The sequence below is a fragment of the Indicator indicator genome, chromosome 19 (genome assembly GCF_027791375.1).
Source record: "Indicator indicator isolate 239-I01 chromosome 19, UM_Iind_1.1, whole genome shotgun sequence".
In the NCBI taxonomy this organism is placed as follows: domain Eukaryota; kingdom Metazoa; phylum Chordata; class Aves; order Piciformes; family Indicatoridae; genus Indicator; species Indicator indicator.
In genome coordinates, this window is record NC_072028.1 from 4,240,078 (window position 1) to 4,265,106 (window position 25,029).

The 25,029-nt window shown below is 38.2% G+C and overlaps 1 protein-coding gene across 4 annotated transcripts in view; it reads right to left on the reverse strand.

Moving 5' to 3' along the window:
- Positions 1–25,029, reverse strand: part of CDH8 (cadherin 8) — a 144,584-nt gene that overhangs the window by 118,505 nt on the left and 1,050 nt on the right. The gene's annotated exons all lie outside the window — the stretch shown is intronic.

Genomic DNA, 25,029 nt, shown 5'->3' on the forward strand with positions numbered 1-25,029 from the left:
CCCACAACCTATTTAATTTCCTTTGTTTATCATATTTTAATTATTTTCTTAATTAGCACCAGATTTATTTTAATGTTTTAGTGTTTTTCTGCTATGACTCATTCTGTAGATATTAGCACAGCTTTCAGCCGTGCCTCCTCTTCTGCAGCATCACAAATATAATTAAAACATATTTGCTGTGATTATATTTCAGCATATAGAGATCAACATATATTTTGCTCTTAGGTATAGAATCCCTATTGTTCATGTAATTACTATGAAGAAATAATGCAAATGAGCCTGCTGGAGACAATTATTGGACATTCTTTTTAACTTTATCATCTTATAAACAAGAATTGGCATTCCACTCAGGGGTGGACAGCAAATTTATTGAATCTTTTAAAAACCTTCAAATTAACAGAAGCTGAGTGACCACTGGAATCATTCCTCCAGGACATATTAATATCTCTAAAATCAGATCTTAGATTATGCTCTAGAATTATAAAGAACAAGATATTCCTGATTAGAATACCTTAACAAACAAAATTAAGTACTGTGCTTCTGTGAGAGAGAGGATATGACATCTAGGACATGGCAGCTGCCTGCACAATTTAAATAAATAATCACAGCAGGACAAGTTAAGACAGGAGTAAGATTCACATTTATAGTACCTGCTGAGAGCACTTCTTAACTTCTGTATGATTTAGAAAGACCTTTAAATTATTTAAACCTTTTTTTTTTGTGGTTCATAGTAAAAGTCATTGAACTATATCACAGGATGACAAACATCCACATGCTATATTCTCCTAAATTAGTTTCCTCTCACTCCCAGTGACAGAATTCCCTTCCAGTTACTGCGAAATCAACCATCAACAACAAAGAGAAATCTCACCTGTGAAGACAACCATTTCCTCCCAGTAACCAATCTCTATTAATAACATACACACACTGTCATAGTCCAAAAGAGCATGGAGATGCAGGGTACCTCTGAACTGGATGGCACAATCAACTCCTGCCACTAGCACGACTGCCAGTACTCAGCGAGAGGGTCACCCCACAGTGTCAGTCTCAGATGTTCAGTCAAACTAATCTCAGTTTTTGCTTTCTCCTTTTTTTCCCCCCTTTTGTTTCCCAGTGTGCCTTTTCTTTACATTATTTAGACTCCTGTACATAAAGGAATATCCTGCTGCTTTATCTAATACCCACGTACAACTTTTGTTGAGCACTCTGCTGACTAGGATGTGCAAACCATGTGCAGCAAAGGAAAAGATAACAGGGGCCATTCTAGATGAATGATACCTTAGCCAGGGTCACCACTGGTGCCATCTGATTCATCTCTAAGGCACTACAGGCAGTTCTCTGGACTTAGTCTCTTTCCTCTGCTCTCATCAGGCTGAGTCTACAAATACAAGGAACCTAATTGCTTATTTTTAACAGGGATCAGAAAAATAGATTTTTCAACACATACTCTCATCTTATCTAAGGTATCATGATGAGGAAATTCACGTTTTCATAAATAGCAAACACCACATAGGAGCCTGATAAACTTAACCTAAGGCAAAAGGTTAATGCATAAGCATATCTGAAAGCTGATGGACTGAGTTTTGGGGAAGGAAAAGATATGATTAGGCCTGATATCGTCTCAGTCTTTCAACACTCTTCCCAATAATTTCTTCCTGTTTATCTTTCACAGATCCTAACTTGGAGAAAGGATTTTAGATTACAAGCTTTGATGTGCAAACTCACTAGTTCCTGCCACAGCCTTTTATTTCTTATTGTTTTAAATGTATTTTACTAGCAAATTAATTTGGCTGAATTTGCTTTGAGTTTTGGAATCCTCTGCTCCTAATTTCTGAGGGTCTTTTTGAAATGTTTTTGTGATACAGTCCACATCTTTGCCCGTTCAAAAGAATTCTCTTCCGAATACGCCATGATGTCAAGCTGAAGTAAAAACTATCAAAGGTTGAGATACAAACAAAACCAACCACAAGGTCAAAATAAGCCATTTTTATCTATGCTGCACTAGTAGGCTCCCCTATCATTTCCAATGCAGAAACACAGTTTGGTATCTCATCATGCTATGTAGTAGTAATTTTTTGTTTATCCCTATGCTGAAGAGAAATCCAATTTTATAATTATTCCAATGTTCTAAGAAGCTCTCCAAATGCCTGTATTGACAGAGTTGCTCTCTAGTGCTAAATTTTGATTTATAGTTTAGTCATTTCTTTATTTTAAGCAAGCAGATGAGTGAAGAACTCAAATTATATTTGTTCATATGGAAAGAAAAAAACATTTTGGAAAAAAAAACCACTAAAATTAAACTTCAAGAGCTTTGATATGTTTCAGGGGTGTCTCCTTTTATTACAAAAATGAAAAGGATTTTTTCTTGCTGCATATCTAAATTCCTTCAAGTTCTGTAGTGCATGGGTTTGAATTAAGTTAGTGTTATTTTTGAAAGGCTAGGAAGTGTATCCATAGTTTAGCTCTGTTCAACCAACCAGTGCCTGTTCTTTGAACTGACAGAAGCCTTTAAGTGCAAAAGCTTAGATAAGCTGATAAAGATGAAACCAGCCACATCTGCAGTTGCTTAGATCCAATTCAATTCAGCCCTATCATACCACAAATCCCTGATATTCTTGCACATTTTAAAACAGTAGTACTAGGAGGTAGTAAATAATAAGCTTCACGGATAATAAGAACAAAGACAAAAAGAGAAAAAAAACCCAAACCATGATCTTATTTCTTGGTTCTTGCTCCCCCAGAATATCAGTTGCTACTACCACAATATAGTCATTATTGTGAATTAAATATTTCAAAACAATTTTGCTGAGTTACTGACCAGAAAATTTCTCTTTAACATGGAAAGATCTTCTATTCCCAATATAAAATTTATAGATTCATAGAATGGGCTGGGTTGGAAGGGACCTTACTAATCATCTAGTTCAAATCCCACTGCCATGGGCAGGGACATCTTCCATTAGCCCAGGTCCTGAGGCCCCATCCAACCTGGCCTTAAACACCTCCAGGCAGATGGCACCCACAACCTCCCTAAGCAACCTTTCCCAGTGTCTCACTACCCTCACTGTAAAGAATTTCTTCCTAATATCAGTCTAAATCTGTTCTGTCCAAGCTTCAATCCATTTCCTCTCATCCTATTACCACAAGCCCTTGTATAAAGTCACTTCCCAGCTTTCTCGTAGGTCCCCGTCAAGTACTTGAAGGCTGCACTAAGGTCTAGCTGAACCTTCTCTTCTCCAGGCTGAACAGCCCCAACTCTCACAGCCTGTACCCACAGATTGACCAGAAGGGCAACCTATTTTATACATTACCTTGGTTTTATATTTACATTTGGCAAAAATCCTGTAAACAATGGAGAAAGAGCAACAGGGGCATTGCGCTGCATTCAGTCCTCCCTACATCCGGAATTGAGATGAAATGCAGAACGTAGGCTGCTACAGCTTCTAGTTTATGTTCCAGGAAACAACCAGCTTGCTGGGTCCCATTCTGTCCCCTGCCCCTCCAATGTGAAGGTCATTGCAATTAAATGCACCGGTCAAATGCTGCCTTTTTTAGCAAGCTGAAAAGCTCTCTGTGCACAATACAGAAAATAAGGAAACACAGGAAATGTTAACAATTCTGCCACCTGAGGATTCCCAAATACCAAGGCAATCAGAACAGAAATGAATCCACACCACCACACAGCCCCACAGTGGCCAAATCAGTTGAGTAAATGTCTTTTAGCAATCTGTCTGGCATAACACAGTCCAGCTGCGTTTCACCTCCTTGTGGACAGAAATGAACATCGACTCCAGATGCAAGTGGCCCTGCCATGCCCTTACCAAAGTCAATGCAACTCTGCAGTGCCAACAAGTTTGGTGACAGCTTTTAATTAAAAGAAATTAACAATGAGAGGAAAACATAAATTACAAAAAAACCCAACCAAACAAAACCCACTAACAAAAACAAACACAAACAAACAAAAAAAAAACCTAAACAAACAAACAAAAAAAGCCCCACACCATTTTTTCTGTATGGCCAACAACAGCACACAGGTCATTTAGTATTTCAAACTGATTTTGCAAATAGATTTGCTGTTAATGTAAAATTGTTAAGCAAATAATTTCAGGAGAAAAACCATTCTGGGACACAGTCATGGGAAGAGGTCACATATGCAAAACTAAGCTTTGCCCAATTGATTTCTAATTACAAAATCAGAGGCTCTACAGTTTGTGGTTAATAGTCCTTCTCTTTAGCCTGAAAAAATAAACTTACAGCATGCACTCACTCACACATACACACAAAATGCTTCTCACTGCTTTTAGTCAGCAAGTATGTGTCCTGGCACAGTTCAGCTGAGAATGAATCAGACAATGTCTCACTGAAGGCCATCTATGGAATTAAGTCTACAATGCCTCACTGATGGCCAGCTGTGATACAGCAAATTGTTCCTTATGATAAAGCTACAATAATGTCTGCTTGGGGGGGCAAAAAAAAAAAAAAAAAAAAAAGAAATAGGCAGCTTCTACAAGAGCTGAATAAATTTAAATGCCAATATTGTATAATTGCATAATGTTATGTTTTCCTTTGTAAAAAAAGCTAGTGGCTAGGAATTTCATGTATGTAGTTCATTCTTTCTTCATCATCAAGTGTAGACTGCTCAGACATTGAGTCTTGTCTCATTCCATGTTTGTATGAAATTGGGCAATTCTCAGGATGAAAGAAAGTCAAATACAGTTCTGCAGTGCTCAACATAAGGATTCTTTCTGAGTGCATTCTGCACGTTCATCCTAGACGAAGGTGAGCGTGCTGTATCTATAATAGAACAAATTAAGAAAATCTTTAATTAATCTATGATGTGCAAGATTTGATTCACAGGTCTAGCTGCTTTACACAACAGCTGTATTCAGTGTCCATTTCAGTGTAGAAATTGTTGATTTCTTCTAAGTTCACCATTTTATAACGATCACATGCTAGCACATTCCTAAACTCTGTAGAAAGTGTTGATTTCTTCTGAGTTCATAATTTTATAATGATCAAATGCTAACACACTCATAAACACTGTGACTCTTTTTCCTGAGGAATCTAAATTCAGTGCTGTGCCGTGTGGTTATTGAAATAATAAATTACTACTCCTCATGACAAGAGGAGAAGAGTTGTGATCTATATAACTTGTCATCTCCAATACTGATATTTACAAATGAATGCATCTAATGATTTGTCTGCTAGAAAATTCACCCTGTAATAGTTGCTAAAACTTAGTCATCTTCATTATTTTTCTCTCTAAAGCTGTAAACAAACAAACATAAAATCACAAGAAAAATGACTTTTTAAAAAAAGAATACTATTCTCTTTAAAAATATTACTAAGTTCTGGGCTTGATTTTCTGCTGCATTATTCCACTTGCATGTCTATGAGACTCAGCAGAGCAAAGATGACATTTTTTTGAAGAAACAGGTCTTGCTTGCTCTGCTTCAGTCCTCTTATCACCAATTCAAAGTTATACAAAGTAATCTGGAAAACAGTGCCATGAATTCAGTTGCATAAATCTGAGTAACAGGTTTTTAATCATGTATTGCTGGTAGGCCAGCTTGCAAGCCAGCAGTCAAATTTTGTGGTGGCATCACCCACAGATGTTTCAGAGAAAGTGAGACACCAGGAGTTGTCAACCCACTGTGAATCAATTTATTCATTCTCACCAACTCTCCAGTCAATTTCATCCTTCAAGGTGCAAATTAGAAATACAGATGTATTCTCTGAAAAGCTTTCCAGATTCAGGTTTTTAAAAGCAAGCTTAGAGCCTGTTGGCTCTCATCTAGTGTAGTATCAGTTTAACGCTAGAGGAATGCTTCCTTAGGGTGCCACATCCCCAGCTTTGAAGTGGAACTTTATAAACGTGTATTTATATCAGTTATTATGTCTCTGCAGACCTGAAGTCCTAGGACATCACAGCCATCAGCCAAGACCTGGCAAAATGCCTTTCAACTATCTGCTTCTTCTACCAGGAGTGGAAACTATAGGTCTACGCCATTGCCTTAAACTATGTTTGACATTGTTAGTACTGAGGACTAGAATTTGGAGGACAGCAACTACCCAGGGCTACTGCAAGAACAAGGAGTTTTAGTACTTTTTAGCTAGGCAGAACAGTGAGATATCGTGCAGATATTCCATCTGCAATGACCTGGAGTAGAAGGCAAAAGGAAACTGGAAGCTGAGTCAATAAAGTATACAATACAATCCTTACAGCTCTGTGATATGATGCGATGAGCAGCAATGAAGGATGAACAATAGTATGTTACATTTGTTCCCTGCACTCTAAGCACTAAGTGAAGCTGCTCATGTGATGTGTTTGTATTTGCCGTGAGAACTTGCAGACTCAACAGATAAACCAGTAAAAGTCTGCCAGGTTTTCTACTGCCCTAATATTTAAAGGTATTTTTATAACACTGCTGAGCAGTATTAATAATGGTACAGTATTGGTAAAACTAATAGAAAGTAAAGCAAATTTACTTGCCTACTTATGCCTTTACCATAGCCATAAGCACAATGAAGAACAGAGTACTAACCCTAGAAGGCTGCTCTGCTGTGCTATCACTTGCAATATTGTCTTCTCTTGATAACATTTCAGAGGATGAAGGGAGAAGACTACATAGGTAAGAAGCAGCAATGAAAATGTTTCATTCACAATATACTTGCTACGCTTTTTTTATTCAGCTAAGACTGCTTAGAGCAAAATATTTCATTCTAGCTCAGAGATACTGCTGAAATTTTTATTAATACGCATTGTTCTTTCTTTTTAAACCTTCCATAATTGAATCTAAAATAAAACTATTCTGAAACAAGATTATAGCTGAGAAAGTAGGATTAGAAAATCTTGGTAGAAACCAGTCACAATGGCAATGCCATCTTCTCACTTTCATGTTCACTCTCTTTCAACATGCAGATAATAATGATCCATAGCTACTTAAACGTAAACACCAGAGAATCCATTTTAATCAGGACACCTGGAGAAAAGAAGTATCTAAGTATAGAGACAAAGTGGGACTTCACAGAAGTAAAAAGTAGTGAGGGAGGTGTTTGGTTTCCTTGCTCTAGTGTAAAGTGATAGGAGGAGAGGAAATGGCCTGAAATTGTGCCAGGAGGTGCTTAAATTGGAGATTAGGGAAAATTTCTTTCCTGAAAGAGTGGTCAGGCACTGGAACAGGCTGCCCAAGAAGGTGGTGGAGTTACCATCCCTGGAAGTGTTCAAGAAACATGTAGAAAGACATAGTTTAATGGCCATGGTGGTCTTAGGTCACTGGTAGAACTTGTTGATCTTAGAGGTTTTTCTCCAAATGAAAAAAATCTACAGTTCCATACAAAATGTACACTTCTATTATCACCAGAGATAGTTTGACTTGCTCTTGCAAATAACTGTGGGATGGTGACTCAATCAGGCTGAGCACCAGCCAAATCCAACCAAAGAAGGCAAAACAATAGATATGTTTCTCATTTTGTCCGTGGCACAAAAACGAACGCTCTACTCTGAGCAAGACCTTTTCAAGCGGGTAATGAACGCATGCTGCAAAGGTTTTAGGGTGCCCCAGGAATGCCTGTTTCCTTCTGAGCTACAACAAAGCTAGTAATGAACTCTCTGACTCTAGGGAAACTTTTTGAGCAGGAACAGAATTTCAATAATATTTTGCAGATAGTATGAAATCATTGCTGTAAAACTAACTGCAGATGCACAGATTATATTTAAGCTGTATTTTTAGAACAAAGAGAGGAAGAAGAAGTCCAAAAAACAGTTTTGAAGGGGTAAGCTTCTATCCAAATTAATAGGGCAGTGCATGCAGCTGGTTGACTTACGGCTAATGTAGTACTTTTCAGAGATTTTAACGCTCTTTGCTGATTGTTAGCTCAAGGCATATGGTTTGAATGAGCTGGGCAGTGCACAGTACAGCTGGAAGAGTAGATATCAAAATCTGGCAATAAGCCTTGGAGCTGTGTGACTAGGTATCAAATTTGCCTGAATTTTATGTTATGATTTTTACCCTATCAGTGTAAACTTAAGTTACTTCAGATTCTGCTACAGTAGATGCCATTGCTTCCAGTGCTGCAGCAATTAAATGTAGCTGACTCATGTTGTTGAGGAATGGTCTTAACAAGGTAAAAGCTTTTTTTTTTTCTAGGGCAAAATAATTATGAAAAGCTTTTATTAAACAATCCCAGTATTTTCAAAATGGGCAAGTATCATTTTCTCTAGTGCACAGATTGGGAAAATGTGACAGGTGCTGTTCCAAATACACATTCATTTCAATCAAGCAAAGAATGGGAAGGTTTTGGCAGCTTGTCCTGTTTTTCACTGTTACCTCCCATAACCTGAGTCAATGGTTCCAGCCTCAGCTCTGACATTCAGGAAGGTCTAACAAAACTCTCCATCCATATCTGAATACAATTTTTGTATTAATTTAATAAATGAAGCATCATTGTTAGACTCTCAGCATAATAAGCTCTCATTTGCACTGAGTAGATTCATAAATTCATGCTGGCAAAAACTGTTTTCATCAGAAATGGGCCAGCCTCCCATGGTGTCCATTCATATTCCAGTACTGAACTGCAGGAGGGTGTTTGCCAGTCACAAGTGTTCAGTTATTATTACAGAGTTTCCTTTATTGCTGCTTGAAAAGCATACATAGATACTGAGTGACTCTCTCATCTCAGGATACACACAATTGTGTATTTCTGAGTATATATTCACAGGTTTTTCAGTCAAGTGAAAATCGTTACCTCAATATAACAATTTAAGATGAATACTAAGAGAAACAGAGAAGCTGCAAGTGGCCTGCTATAGACCTGCATGGCTGTGTAAAAGTACTTTGTGATAAAATGTGTGTTGTAATGCAGATGCTTCACTGAACTCAATGAGCATTTCAAGAACAATGGACCTTTTCAAAAGCAAAATAAATAAAACAGCCCAGAGCCTCTGTTCATCTCAATTTCAAGTTTAGACAGAACCTAATTTTCAGAAACTCCTGTTCCCAACAGCAGAAGTCTTGTAGCTTTGTGACTAATGTCTTAAATAACAATGAATAGCTGGAAAACTTTGTGAAAACATACTTCAGTAAAAAGTACAAATTAATTCCTTTGAAATCTTGTTGTTTTGGGTTTTTTTCTGGTGGTTGTTCCCACAATCCTTCCTTCCCACTCCCTAATTGCTAATGATAATAATAGTGAGCATGGAGTCAGCATAGATACATTATACTTGGACAAATTTAAATTCTGAGCATGGGGCAGGAAAGATGTTCTATACCTGAGGCAATCCCAAGCACAAATATAGGCTGGGCTGGAGCACCTGCCCTGTGGGGACAGGCTGAGAGCATTGAGGCTGTTCAGCCTGAAGAGAATGATTTGGAGAGACCTAAGGGCAGCCTTCCAGTACCTGAAAAGGGCCTACAAGAAATCCAAGAAGGGACTTTTTACAAGGCCTTGTAGTGATAGGACAAGGGGGAACGGCTTTAAGCTTCAGGAGGGTAGATTTAGACTGGATATTACGAAGAAATTCTTCACAGTGAGCATGGGAGACACTGGAACTGGTTGTCCAGGGAGGTCATGGATGATCCGATCCCTCCATGGAGGTGTTTAAGGACAGGTTGGATGAGGCCTTGGGCAACCTGCTCTAGTGCAAGGTGTCCACACCCATAGCAGGGCAGTTGGAACTAGATAATCTTAAAAGTCCTTTCTAACCTAAACAATTCTATGAATTCTTGGACAAATTTGAAGTAAATGGGAAATTTTTGTTTGTTTGTTTTTTCACATCTTTCAAACTTTAGTTTCCTCATCAACATAAAGGAACATAAAGAGCAAGAAAAATAAGTATGATGAGAAAAAGTTGGATATTGCTATAGCAGAAGTACTGCCACTAAGTTCTTGAACCTCTCAAAGGTGACTCTGAGAATAATGAACAAAATGTGCAAAGCAGACTGTTTTACAGGACAAACAGATACAAACACACAAAAAATGTCCAATATATTGAAGTTTGTAGAAGTTCATTTCAGGAGTGAAGCGTGATATATCTGGAAATGCTGCATATGCCATTTCTAGATCAGCAGATAGCAGAGGTTCATGGAGAAGCTCTTTAGAAAGATGGCATTGCACGTGTGCTGACATGTGTGAGAATGCCACACCTCTGACTTTCTTGCTGAAAGCAACTCAAACATTCAATAATATTAAAAGTAGCTAAATGCAAAATATATTGGAGATCAAAAAACATTCACAGTAAGTAAGAAATGCTAGAGGTCATGTCATGTACAAAGACCAACTGCCATTGAGGACTACAAAATTTTCTTTCCTAAGCAACTCTAAGGTCAATTAACTACCATTTCCATTTGAGGTCAATTACCTAGCATTAACACGGACATCAGCAGACGGCTTCTTAGATTTACAAAGAGACTTAGAACCCTACCAGCAGTTTTAGGCAACTCTATCTCAAGTCTCTCTCCAACCCTGAAACAACTCTGTGTCTTTTTCCAGGTTTGTGCGAAAGCTGACAGCCGTCACTTTGCATATATTTCAGCCTTCCACGTCACTTGGATGTAAAAATAGACACACCCTCTCACACAGGGCCTGATTTATAAAAGCACACAGCTAAGTTTCAGAGAACACTGGAAACATACTGACAATTTCCTCATCCCACATTTTGCTCATATAATTAGGCAGGTATTTGAAAATTCCCTCGCCCAGGATCAGAACATGAACAGCAGCTTTCATCCCTGTTTAATTCCCTTCCTCTAGGTTATACCATATCTCTTCATCCTTACTCTTCATTTTGCTTATTGATGTTTATTTTTTTATTAAAAGGGGAGAACTTTAAGGACAGACCCACTTCAGATTCTCAGAACCCTTTCAATAAAGGCCATCTCTCTTCTGAAGGAGGAATAGCAGCCTGAGCTATCAGCCTAATATGCAGGAAAGGATCCATACTGACTCAGTGTTGGAGGTACTTTCTGCCTGAGCTGAACTTCCAAGCAGAGACCAGTGGTGTGAATTTGTTCTATCAGCAGACACACTCAACAGACAATCAAAACTCTCAGCCAAGGTACCTCGTCTCCCTTGCTGATTTAACTCAGGTTAAAAGTGTAACTTTTGTATTGAAGGGTTTTACTCTTTTTTTTTTTTTTTTAATCATACTTGCACTACATTTAAAAAGCCGTATCCCATTTTTGAAAAGTTTCCATGCTAGAATCATAGAACTGTTTTGGTTGGAAAAGACCTCTAGGATCACCTAGACCAACCATCAACCTCAGACCACCATGGCCATTAAACCATGTCCCAAAGTGCCATGGCCACACTTTTCCTGAACACCTCCAGGGATAGTAACGCCACCACCTCCCTGGGAAGCCTGACCACTCTTTTAGTAAAGAAATATTTCCTAATATCCAATCTAAATCTCACTTGGAGCAATTTCAGGCCATGGCAAATTAAGACAATATTTAACAAACAATGCACTAGGCAAGTCATCTTAGAACTTAAGTGTCAAAAAGGGAAGAATTCAGTGGATATTTTCATGATAATGCAAAGTGGAATCACTTTAGCCCAAGAATGTAAAATTAAAAAAATGAATTCAGACTTTAATTGCCTTGCTTTACATATGATAGACATGGAATAACCTGGCTAACTGAAAATGGAATTTAAAATATCCAAAATTTGATCTTGGAGAATGAGCATATTCACACCATGGAATTCTTTATTACCAACACAAGGCTACTACAACATTTAACTTTGCAACTCGTGTCAAGTCAAACTTTAAACTACAATAAGTTAAAAAAAAAAGCAGTGTCTCCACTGAGAGATCTAATATCTCCTTTGAAATAAGCATTGGGAAAATGGCAGCTATCTTGCTGAGTTACACAGTACTAGGATTCTGGCAAATTGTTTACAGCTGGAGAGTCATATCAGCTTTCAGAATCATCTTTCTCTGGGTTCTGTATTCATGAGAGCCCTTGATACCAAAATGAGTGAAAATAGAAACGAAAATGTTCAGTTCCACAACAAAAACAGAGACTGAGAACTTTCATTGCAGGTCTAGCATATAGCAGCCCTGAAAGCATCTGGGCTGAACCCTGTCCTTAGCTCTGTATCTGTGATTCTGTATGGTTTTCCTTGTCTCCCACTGATTTGTATCAGAAGGTTTGTAATAAATTAACTGTTAGACAGTGTATTGTAACCATGCTGATTTGGTTTTTTTTTTTGTTGTTTTGTGGTGTGGGTTTGTTTTGGTTTTTTTTATATATTTATTTTGATCAACCTAGGAAGATAAAACCTGCATCAAGATGTGGTTTTGAATCTTAAGTGGGAAAAAGAAGAATTATTTGGAATGCTGGTATTTAAACAATGTATTAGATGTATCTGTATACACACCCGTACACTTAGACTAATAGATATATTCTCCTGCACTTCTGTATTAATCAAATGGAATACCCTGTAGTAGAACAGAGCACTAATAGAATAGCTCTTCTGCTCATGCTGTTCTAATTGAGTGGTGAAATTCTCTCTTTTAATGCCTAGGTCTATTTGAAGGTTAGCTTTTGGTCTCATGGAGATAAAGGAAAATGTGCCAACATTTGAGAGATTTGATTACCTGTATAAAATTATGCTTGTTCATTTTTACTAAGCAAGATACTCTTGGGTAAAGTTATATTAAAGAGGGAATAGAAATACTGTACACCCAAAGAAAATATTTTCCAATTATGCTTCACAAGATGCAGAAAATATTACTTGTTATAGAGGATTATGAATGAGATAATTACTGAGAGCCTAATGTACCTAAAGCTATAATAAGGAAGAGAGAAAAACATTAATAAGTGGTTATTGACTGTTCTTCCTGCTCTTTGTAATAAAACCCCAGAACAGTACCAAGGACAAAGCTTCCCACAGTGATGTGTTACATACAAGAATACCTTTCCTACTCACATGGCCCATCATTAATTCCTATCAATGAAATCACATCAGCTTTTCTATAACACCCAAAAGAGCTTATGCCTCTCAAAACAAGCTTAACAAGAATTTTGCCATATTAAGCATCAAATGAAAATTTAAGAGATTTAGAAATACCTAGAATAAATGTGTCCTCTTCACATGACTTCATTTCCCGACTTCATTTCACACTTTTCTGATGAGGGAGCTACATTTCCAAAGGAACCCAGACTGCTAGGTTGGTGAGATACAGCATGACAACTAAAGTATGTCTCATTATCACTTTCTGATTCTCCCCTGAAATAAGTGACTCAGTTGTTTCTGAGGAGCCCTAGCAAAGAATATTTCAGGTTCCACATATAGTATTTCAATGCAGGTGTGATCAGTAGTGAAGATCACCAAAAAAAGACTGTTGGTGTAGCTGCAGCTCTTTTCCCACTGCAAGGCAGCACTCAGCACCCCATACAAAATTACCTTCGGTGCATTTTAATTTGTTTGGGTTTGGGTTTGTTTTTTCTCCATTTAGGCTCAAAATACTATATATATACTATATACTCAAAATGCTGCAGTGTGAAAGTACAGTCACTACAGGAAAGGTTACCAGTATTTCTAAAAGAATGGCAAAGGACATGAACGCATTGCAAGGGTCACTGCATAGCGAGGAAGCTGTGTGAGTGCTGGGGCTTTCTTATGTCCAAGAATTAATTCCAGACAGAGCAACAGTTTCATTAATGAAACACATGCCCTGCTCATTAACATTGTTCCTCTTCTTAATGTGAATCCTTTTAATATTATTAATAAGACTCTGGGGGGACCTTACAGCTGCCTTCTAATACCTGAAGAGAGCCTACAGGAAAGCTGGAGATGGACTTTTCACAAGGGTTTCATGAAAAAGGACAAGGGGGAATGGTTTTAAGCTGAGGAAAGAATAGGTTCAGACTGGATCTTAGGAAGAAGTTTTTCAGTATGAGGATGGTGATTCTGGAACAGGTTATCCAGGGAGGTTGTGGAGTTCTCCGTGGGGTTGTTCAAGGCCAGGTTGCATGAGGCCTTGAGCAGCTAAGTCCGGTGGAGAGGTGTCCCTATCCATATTGGGGAAGGTTGGAGTAGATGATCTCTAAGGTCCCTTCCAACCTAAACCATTCTCTGATTCTACAATTCTCTTAGATACGTTTACCACTGTGTGCAAAAGCACAATACACAGCCCCAGATTTCACCTCAATGCAGTCATTGCTTTCTCTTTCAACACCCTGCCTCCACCAGACCCTGCATAAACTACATAAAGCTTTACACTAAATACATTAAGGTAGATTTAATGTCCAGCATCTTTACTAACCAAACTTGGAATTAATTTGACTTATTGGATCTGAAGCAATTTAAAGCATCTGGAAGGCTGGACCCCTCAAAATTATATTTTATCAACCCAAAGCAGTAGTGCAAAGCATCCAACATCACCAAGCAGAAATTCAGGCTCAGTAACAAAATGTATCATGGGGCATAATAAGGGCAAGAGACTTATCAATTAAGCAGCTGTAAAAAGAATAAATTAATGATTAACTACTACTGGATTATTGGTCTCCCTGAGAATTCTCAAACAAGTGATCCTGAGAGAATTCTGTTGATAGTGGCTCATGGGCACAATGAAACACATAAGTGCCTGAAAACTGTATCATGGTTATAAAAGCAGGAAGGTCAACAAGAAAAGTGTCTCCTGAGGTCAGTTACTTTGTCCTACACCAGGAGACTCCCCTGTACTGTGTAGGTTCTCAGAGCTAAATACACAGTGGGCTATCAGATGAGTCAGTAGTAGTATTTTTTCAGGCTGACAACCTCCCTTCCTGAACTTTCCTCTCACAAAGACTCCACCACTAGAAACCAAGCCTAAGACAAAATGGAGCCACAGTTGCCTGGTTTCGAGCAGGGAAAGCTTCTCTTCTGTTTTCCAGACTTTCTGCAATTTGCAGAGTTTACAAATGCATTCCTGCTTCTGCATGGGAGATGTCAGTTGGAATAAATACTGACACTTGAACTTTGGCACTTTTTTTTCACCTTAAAAGGATGAACTACATTCCACAACAGAGTGGGCCTCCCTCCTGACTAATAGGGCAAAATTTTCCTTTACCAATCAGACTTTGTCTTGTAGGGAATTGTCTATTACAGTATTTGTGCAGAACACATTTCATTTAGACAGAAACATTTGCTGGCTGAAAATTCCAAATATTTATTTACTCATATATACTACTCAGTTCCTACTGCTCCTTTCCTTATCAGCAATTTGCAGTAACTAGCAGGTGGTCTGCTCAAGTGATAGAATTTAGATCAATTGCAAAGTGATTAATTAATGGCATGATCAGTGTATTTGCCTTCTAGAGAAGCCTAACAATGTAATGTTTGTTATTTCCTTTCTTTAGTGTTAAGTTCTGATAACTGGGCTGTGTCAAAGCTTATGTTCAATATATGTAAGTGTAGATGTATTTGTTATCATTTGAAATTTCAAGTTCCTAATTAATTACATAGAACACATCTCTTACAGAATGTCACACGCACTTAAAAGTAGTCACATGGCTTCACAGAATCATAGAAATGTTTTGGTTGGAAAACAGCTCTCAGATCACTGAGTCCAACCATCAACCCAAGACCACCATGGCCATTAAACCATGTCCCTAGGTGCCATATCCACACGTTTGTTGAAGACCTCCAGGGATGGTGACTCCACCACCTCCCTGGGCAGCCTGTTCCAATCACTGACCACTGTTGCAGCAAAGAACATTTTCCTAAACTTCTCCTGGCACAATTTTAGGCCATTTCCTCTCATTCCATCACCTGATACTAGGGAGAAGAGACTGACCCCCACCTCACCACAACCTCCTTTCAGGTAGTTGTAGAGAGCAATGTGGTCTCCCCTCAATATCCTCTTTTCCAGACTAAAACTTCTATTCCTCAGAAGACTTGTTCTCTAGACCCTTCATCAGCTTTGTTGTCCTTTGCTTTTAGGCTTCCCAACAGTATTCAGTTTTTACACCTTACAGAACTATTACAGGAGACAGCACTGACTATGGACATTAACAGAGAATCACAAAGCTTGCTCCCTGGCAATGCCAGGGATGTGAAACAGGAGTGGACATTGAAAATTACTTCTTTGCCCACACTATCCTTCTGCATTTGTATTTTCTTACTCAGTAACAGGCTGCATATCCTATTTAGACAACGACAGCTTTGAGGCAGGAATTGTTTCCCACTCAAGAAAACAGATCAAAACTTTAGCTGAGGGTTCTTGATACAAATGGCAGCACTAACAGCTTTCACATTTACTCTTGCTTGCTGAAGCATTCATCATTTGCTGTGCTTCAGTTTATAAGAAGACATGTATGCTTTAAAAATTATGTAAAGTGTTAAAAAGATCTACACAAGAAACAAATCCATGCTGAGATTCCCTTTAAAAAACCCTTCCATGGCTTAAATCTCAGTTCAATCTGTAAATCTTCTTGTGCCAAGTGAAATCCTGCTATATGCTTTAAATGATTTAAGTAACTTCTGTTTATTCATGTGAAAACTCCATGAAAAGTAGAAGTCCTTGCATATTTAGATCAGCACCTGCTCTCAGTTAATCAAATATTCTAACAGGTAGATGGGATACACAACAAAATCATCAAGACCCATTAATTAGCAGAAATAAACAAACACATTTGAAATACTGTGCTGGCATTAAGTCTTGTTTCAGGTGATTTTGCATGAAGCAAGAAACAAACATTTTGCCTCTGGACATTGTATTTTCGTGTCTGTATGACAAGAAAACAATAGGAAATGCAAAGTATGCCAATACTCTACACCAAATGCTTTAGACTGTATAATAATTAGAGAATAGGTTGCCTGCAAAACAGAATTTTAAAAAATAGGAAAGGAGTGAAAAGGGAATAGCAGGTATGTCAGTAATTGTATTTAGAAAACTTACTCTGGAAAAGAAAATATGGTAGATTTTCATTAAGCTTTTTGAATTGGTAATATCACACTCTGAGCCACTTGCATCATGCTTTAATATACAGGATCATCTTGAAGCAATTATGTTGCAGACTACCCCAAATTAATTAAAAAAAAAAAAAACAAAACACAAAAGTATTGTGTTTTGTTGTTGGTTTTTTTTTCCTGTTCACTTTAATATCCTGATTTTGCAGGTTGGGTGTATAACATGTCACAGTTCTTAATGATGCTTGTAGCTTGCTGACCTCAGAAAATAATGCAATAGCAGAGCTATGGTTTAGTTTAATTCTTCTGTCCTCTGTATTTCACGTCTGGATGCCCACCACCAGTTCTGCATATACTAAAATTCACCTTTTCTCACTGGGTTACAATACCCCTACTGTATGTAAGCAGTTCTTTCAGCAAGAAAAAAAAAAATAGATAATACAGCTTCTGGATTTAAACCAGAAGATTACTGGGGCACTACAGACTGCTAAGAAATATTTTTTGCTGGTTCTACCTACAACTGGGCTCCTTGCCTCCAGTGATCCTCTCTGAGTCAGTCTTTTATTTCACTTCATTCCCCTTCATTGAGGAGATCTAACAGCAATGTGAAGCATATCAAGTTGAAACGCAAACCCTCAGCTCTGCTTCTATTCACCAGGGGCTGGGTGCGTAACAGTTACTGAGCTCAGACCCTGAAACAAGAAAAAGGATTTTTTATGGTGCTTCTCGTGATTCCTTCAGTTAATTCAGGAATGGCATTGATAGTCTCCAGGGAAAGCTACACTTACTTTTTCTTAGCTGCTGGCATGCCTGCTGTAAAATAAAAGCTCTGAAGGAAATTATGGAAAGGGAATCTTTACAGTAAGAATAAGCCCTCAGGAGAAAGGAAAGTTATATGTTATTCTATATCACGACAGGTGTTCCTCAGGGATCACTAAGAGGGTCCTCAGATGCATAAATATTTGCTTAAACATCTTGAGGAAAATTATCTACATTTATTTCAAGGCCACACTTTGCTTTCAAGTAATGGTTATGTTTAAACACTGCCTAAAATACTTACTGCAATAAATTATTCCTGTAAAGAAGTTGACAGCTTCACATCCAGATTAAATTAAAACCAGATTTAATCTGTCCAAAAAAACCCAAACTGAAGACCTTCAGATGTGAAGTCCTTGGTCTGTTGTACAACCTTCTTTTAATTTCTTTCACTTCACTAAATTAGGAAAAAAAACTACTTTTAAAACAGAACTTTCAAGAAACAAAATTTATGCAAACACTTTCCCATTATCTTCACATGCAAATTTATTTCTCTTGTGGTTACTGTGAATGTGTGCTTCTGACATCTTAAAAATACAGAGCTGACCACCAGCTCAAAAGCCATCCTTCCTCAGGTGTAATTCTGTTTATGAATGATCAGCCACTTCAGTTCCAGAGCTCTTACTGGAAGCGTGCAGACGCTAAATGAATTAATCTCAACACATTTCTCATATAAATGCAGGATTATTTTTAAGGTTTTCATTACATGAATCCTTGGCAAATTGAGGAACATCACATCAGGACCTTATCAGAATGGTCAAAAGGCAACAGGTTGAGTCACTTTTGGTAAGTCACTATTACCTGGAAGCTTCTCAGTGGCCTAGGGAAAACACGTTTGTCAAGTTCACAAAGGACAAACTTTTAGGCAAAGAACACCATCACAATTGGCACTAATTGCTAGTTAAACTGACAACTGGAACTGAAGCATCCTGACAGCACCAGAGGTGGGCCCAACAGGTAGAAATTGAAAATCATTTACTAGAGCAAAGCTGGAAATACTAAACGATCATAGAGCATCTGCAGAATATCATCTGGGATGCTCTACTTCATTTTTCATACTGCCACTTCAGGATTTTGCATGCATACTTGGAAAACATTTCAATTAATTGTGAGAAAGAGCAAGTGTTTAGATCAATATATTGAAAAAAGTACACAATTCTTCACACACACAAAAAAAGGCAATTAAAAAAAAATCTCTATGGTAGCTACTGTTTTTCAGAAGATTAGAAATTTTGTGCCTTTAGAAAAATGACAAGGAGATTTAAGCAAAAAAAAAATGTTCAAGTGGCATCAGGGGATCCAAATGCCTAAGCACACAGAATATAATCATGTCCACCACAGATACCACTCATTTTTTTAGAAAAAATTAATTCCAAAACTTTTAAAAAAAACAACAAAAGACCAAAACCAGCCAAACAAAAACAAAACAAAATCTCCAAACCAAAATAAAAAAACCAAACACAAAATAAAAACAGAGAAACAAAAAAAGATCAAAAAAACAAACAACAAAACCCACAAACAAATCCAAAAAAGAAACACCCCCAAAAATCAAACAAAACCCAAACAAAAAAAAAAACAAAAAAAAACAAACCCAAACCCCAAACCACCTTATTCCAACTTTTTGAAGTTATTCTACACTTAGTGTCTATGCAGTCTAAAACCTAAGGTGCAAATCACACCACTGAGCTGTTCCAACTTCTATACAGAAAATACACAGCTCAGAAGGTGTGTGGTATTTTGCAGGTTGACCCTTTATTGTGAAAGATTTATAATTACCTTGACATTATAATACATTCCTCTAAGTGCTTTCCATGCTGGTAAGAGCCACATTCTTACTTTAATAGCATGAGGTAGAAATAGAGGAAGCATCTCAGGAAATGCCTCATTGAAAGTTATTAGCAGTCCAGTTATTTTAGCTGACATCCAAGTGTTTCACATTTTGACTTTACTTAAATTGTGTTGATATCATGCTCACAGACTGGAGGTGAGTGAGCATGAAAGTGCTCAGCCTCACACACTGATGGCTCCAAAAATGAGACTTTAGAATCTGAAAGCATGTCTTGCCTGTTAACTCTAAGAGAATTCTGTAGAAAGATGTTTACACTGTATTAGTAGACACTGTTGACTCACTTCAGTCAGACTATCTTTGTTTAATGTATATATTCCAAGAAGAAATTTCTCGGAACTTACCACTTAAAAAGAAATTTGTGCAGACTCAGGAATATTTGTTTAAACCCCATGGCTTTTATCAGGCTTCAATAAAATATTCTATACAATATTTATTGTCTTTGCAGTAGCATTTAATTGAGAGTTTTTCCTCAGAACTACTTATACTCCTGCTTTCTAAGCTGATTTAGACCATGTAAACTGGGGCATTCTATAAAGGCTAGAGTCATCTCTTCTCCAGAAGGATAGAGTCATCTCTTCTTCAAAAGCACACAAAAGGCAGGGGGAATTAGTATTTTCCATAAAGAATACAGTAGCAAAATAAATGATACATTTCAGCTTCTGGGAGTTTATTAAACATTAGTAGGAAAATTAGTGTATAATTATGACTGCAAAACAACAACAAAAATCTAGGGCTCAGAAAAGCAATGTTGACTTTGCAACATTTCAGATGTTGAATATTTTATGGCATGCATTTAAATCATAGACAGCAAAACATACAAGTGTTTATTAGGAGGAAAAGAGAATCTGTGTAGTATGGGGTTCTGATTGCTGCTGCTCTGTAAAACCTCTAACAATGCATGAATGTAGGACCATGCCATACCCTGTGAAACCTTTGCTGGCACTACACAACATCCATCCCTGGAGATCACAGAATCACACAATCAATAAGGTGGGAAAGGACCTCAAGGATCATCAAAAGTCCAACCTGTCACCCAAGACCTCATGACTACTAAATCATGGTACCAAGTGCCACATCCAATCCCCCTCTTGAACACCTCCCAGGGTGTGACTCCACCACCTCCCTGGGCAGCACATTCCAATGTCTAACAACTCTCTCTGTGAAGAACTTTCTCCTCCCCTCGAGCCTAAACCTCCCCTGGCACAACTTGAGACTGTGTCCTCTTGTTCTGGTGCTGGTTGTCTGGGAGAAGAGACCAAACCCCTCCTGGCTACAACCTCCCTTCAGGTAGTTGTAGACAGCAATGAGGTCACCCCTGAGCCTCCTCTTCTCCAGGCTAAACAATCCCAGCTCCTTCAGCCTCTCCTCATAGGGTTTGTGTTCAAGGCTTCTCCCCAGCCTTGTTGCCCTTCTCTGGACACGCTCAAGCGTCTCAATATCCTTCTTAAATCCAGGGGCCCAGAACTGGACACACTACTCAAGATATTCAAGGTGAGGCTTGACAGAGCTCTAGGAAACCTGATCTAGTTGAGGATGCCCCTGCTGACTGCAGAGAGGGTTGGACTAGATGACCTTTGGAGGTCCCTTCCAACTCAGACCACTCTATGATATATCACAACTGCTTCCTCCATTAAGAGAAACAGCATTTAATTCATTGCTAAAGCAACAAGAGCCTAGCTTGCAACACCCAAGCACACCAGTATTTTCAGGTAACCGTTCTAATCATAAGCTCAATGCAGGAACAAAAAGGAAAACATATGGAAAGAACTTGTTTAATTAAAATCTTGTTTACTTTGCACATATGTACCTCTTGTACTTCAACAGAACTATTCATAATTTTAAACAAGTAAGACTTTACCATTTCCTTGTTAAGAGATAAAATGTATGTTGGCAATGAAATCAAAGATTGCATAAAGCATGTATAATGTAGAACATACAGCTTGAAGCTATTTATAAGTGCTCTCTGCATTTCCAGGTTCGGTTTTTACAGTAGCGCAGCCTGAAGCACTTAACTGTGAAAACATAATGCCTCTTTACTGCTCCTCCTACAGGAAAATCATTTCTCCTCTAAAGGCCTGTGCCTAAGCCCCATACATCAAGGGGAAAATCTCCATTGCTCCAAAATGCAAAATTTGCCTAGCTCCCTCATCCTACGAGCCACACAAAACCCCCCTGTGTTTAACATAGTCATAAGACACGGATTGTGTAAGTCAGAAGCAAAGAAGAAAAACTCCACAGTCACAGATAAAAAAGGTCTACCTGAGATTCCACTACACTACAGAGTTGGCCTGGCCACATTCTTTCTGTGTCTCATTAACGTTCTGGTTTGTTTCCACCTCTGTCCAGGTGTTTCCAGAGCAACTCCGCAAGTTAGCACAGCTCTTCTACCCACCACATGCCACGGATATGACATAGCACCTGTGCAGGTGAGGCAAGTGCTGCTCTGCCCTGGCCCACTCATCATCACAGAGGCTGTGTGCAAAACACACAATATATATTGTCAGACTGGAAATAGGCTAATTTTAAAAAGGCTTGGGAAGGCTCTGGGAGAAACCAGAGAGTACTGTCAGAGGAGTGCTGTCACAGAAACAGCAAGCATCTGACTGACCATAGGTAGTGATTTGTGTCTGGACACAACTGCTGATTCGTTTAGGAGTAAGTCAGGGAATATAAAAACAAACTAACACCAGACCAAGCAAAAAAAAAAAAAAAACCAAAACCTTCATTCCCTCTTTTGTTCTCTCCATGCATTATACTCACAAACAACTGTTAATACATTAACTATTCCAGGTTTCTTGATGAAAAACGTCTAGTAAACCAGGGATATCCCATTTAAAACATCTCAGATAACACGTTCCATAAACCAGAAGCTACAATGATATACCCCAAACCTAGTTGCCTAATGCTTTTTAACTCTATTATCTATGTCATTGAGAATTCGGTGGCTGTCTCCCGTGGCATTTGCTACACCACAGATTTCACAGCACATCTGGCATGGTGCTGTAAATGCATGCAGAGGAGACTCAGAAAATGCAGCACTGTACATCAAGTAAAAGTTCTATCTAACTAATCAAGTCCCCAGGGACAGCATGCAGTGTCACAAGACATATCACTCTACACTTGAATGAGGTTGTCAGCCTCTGGGAGGCCTGCAAACTGCTGACAGCAATATGCAGGATATGGAGCCTTCTGTAGCAGACTCAGTAGCTGTGCAAAGCATGTAGCTGCATCTTGGATGAAGCAAAAAAACTCTTAAACAACGAAGTATGAAACAGAAATTGTAAATCCCTCTTTCTATATTGTATTGCTGTGACCAGAACTCGTTCGAAGTATGGCACATGAATGTGACCCAGGTTACTTTGTAGGTTTCTCAAAATGCAGAGATATATTTATATATTAAACCACAGAACTGTTTTGGTTGGAAAAGACCTCTAAGATCATCAAGTCCAACTGCCAACCTAAGACCAGCATGGCCATTAAACCATGTCCCTAAGTGTCCACACATTTCATGAACACCTCCAGAGATGGTGACTCCATTACCTCTCGGGGCAGCATGTTCCAATGTCTTCAGTAAAGATTATTTTTCCTAATATCCAATCCAGTTAGTTGCTTCCTTTCTTTTTCCTAATATCCAATCTAGTTAGTTGCTTTGTTTCAAGATTATACTAATGCTTTTAACCTGTTAAAAGTATCTAACAGCCACATCTGTGTCCAGGAAATGCAGCAATAGGTGGCATACATGGTTGGCATCCCTCTCCACAGTATAAAGCCTCTCAACATCAATTCACTCTATCATACTTTACAAAGTGCCCTTCATTCAAAGCCCTTCAAATAAAAGAACATCAAGGTGAGTCACAGGGCAGAAAAATAGTTGATAAAGCAAGTCACAGAATGAAGGAGATACTTGCTAAGTGAGCAAATCCTTTGGCAAAGGGCAAAACTACAAGGTTGGAGGAAGAGTGTAAGTAGAAAAAGAGATGAAGAGGAGCTAGGTAAGTGCAAATCTACTATGAGTTGTGAAAAAGAGGTTATTTTTAAATTGCAATGGATAAGAAACCAAGGAGGGTGACAGAGCAAAAACCATAGCCCAGCTAAAGGGAGAAGTGGAGCATTTTGCTTGTGACCTTTAGCTTTTGGGAAGAAGGATTGCCATGAACTATAATTGAGAGAGTTGCTACTTTACAATCAGGAAGGATTAAGAACAGCTCTGAAAAATGCAGAGTGCCCCTGTTCCCACTGGCTACGGCAGGCTGTGAAAGCACCTATAGTGCTCATAAACTTTGGGAAAGAAAAACAGGTTAGAAATAGGGATGATTTTTCTACAGAGGTAAAAAACACAGACAAGAATTACAAGAATATTTTAAACCATTTTCATGAATAAAACAAGGACTTCTCCCTATGGGAGCCAATTTCAGTTTTTGCTCATTTCCATCTATATCATGCAGTTTTTTAATTATGCAGTAGTCTCAACAAATAGATTGTCACAGCATTATTTAGAGTAGCTAATTCTTTGAAAATGCCAGATGAAGATGGGATAATGTCTTTATTGATTTGATTTAGTCTAACCCACCCACTTCTAATCACTAATGACTTGGACAACTCAGCATATTATATCCACCAAAACCCCCCTAATACTGTAGAAATATTAAGAATTGGATACACCATAGAAATCAAGGTGCTACTATGAAGTACCAACTTGAGATTCTCCCCAGCTACTCAAAAGCAACTCAAAACCATTTGAAAAGCTTGACCAAAACATTCCATAAAGAATGGGTTGGATAACATATTTGAAGAGCTGAAATAAGCACATTACTGTCTCTCTGAAAACGAATTATGTTACTAACCACAGAAAAACAGATGAGAACAGGTATATACTAGCTGATATAAATGTAAATTAACACAGTGCTCAGAACTCAGCAGCTATAAAGCTTGCTGCACCTTCTGAACCTAAGTTTTGACAGGAAAGTTGGCTACACTAGGGAAAATTTAAGAATGCACTCAATCTGTGTTCTCTTCAATAACAGAACTGGCTACAGGCAGTTCCTATACTATATCCTCTTCATTTACCCTGAGAATTTCCCAAATCATCATGGAATTAACTGGTATCTATAATTGATATTCTCTAGATTTTATTTTTCCCTCAATTTCAGTTGCCAGGTGACCTGACAATTAGGTACCTGGTTATTTAAAGGGGACTGAACTTTAGTGGTAAATCATCAAGGATTTTACAACTGCTGACTATAGGCCAAATAGGCATTTAGGATCAGCTAACTATTCTCTAAGAATACTTCAAAAGGTAATTCATGCCTGATGAATGCAGATGGCCCATGATCTCTATTTAGAGAATGTACAAGGCTGGGGGTAATACACTAAGCAACAGAACGAGCTAATGCATGGCAACAGTCAAAGGCTTAAAGCAACAGGCAAGCTGGCACACAGGAAAACATGAGAATTTTCCTTGTGCTATCTTC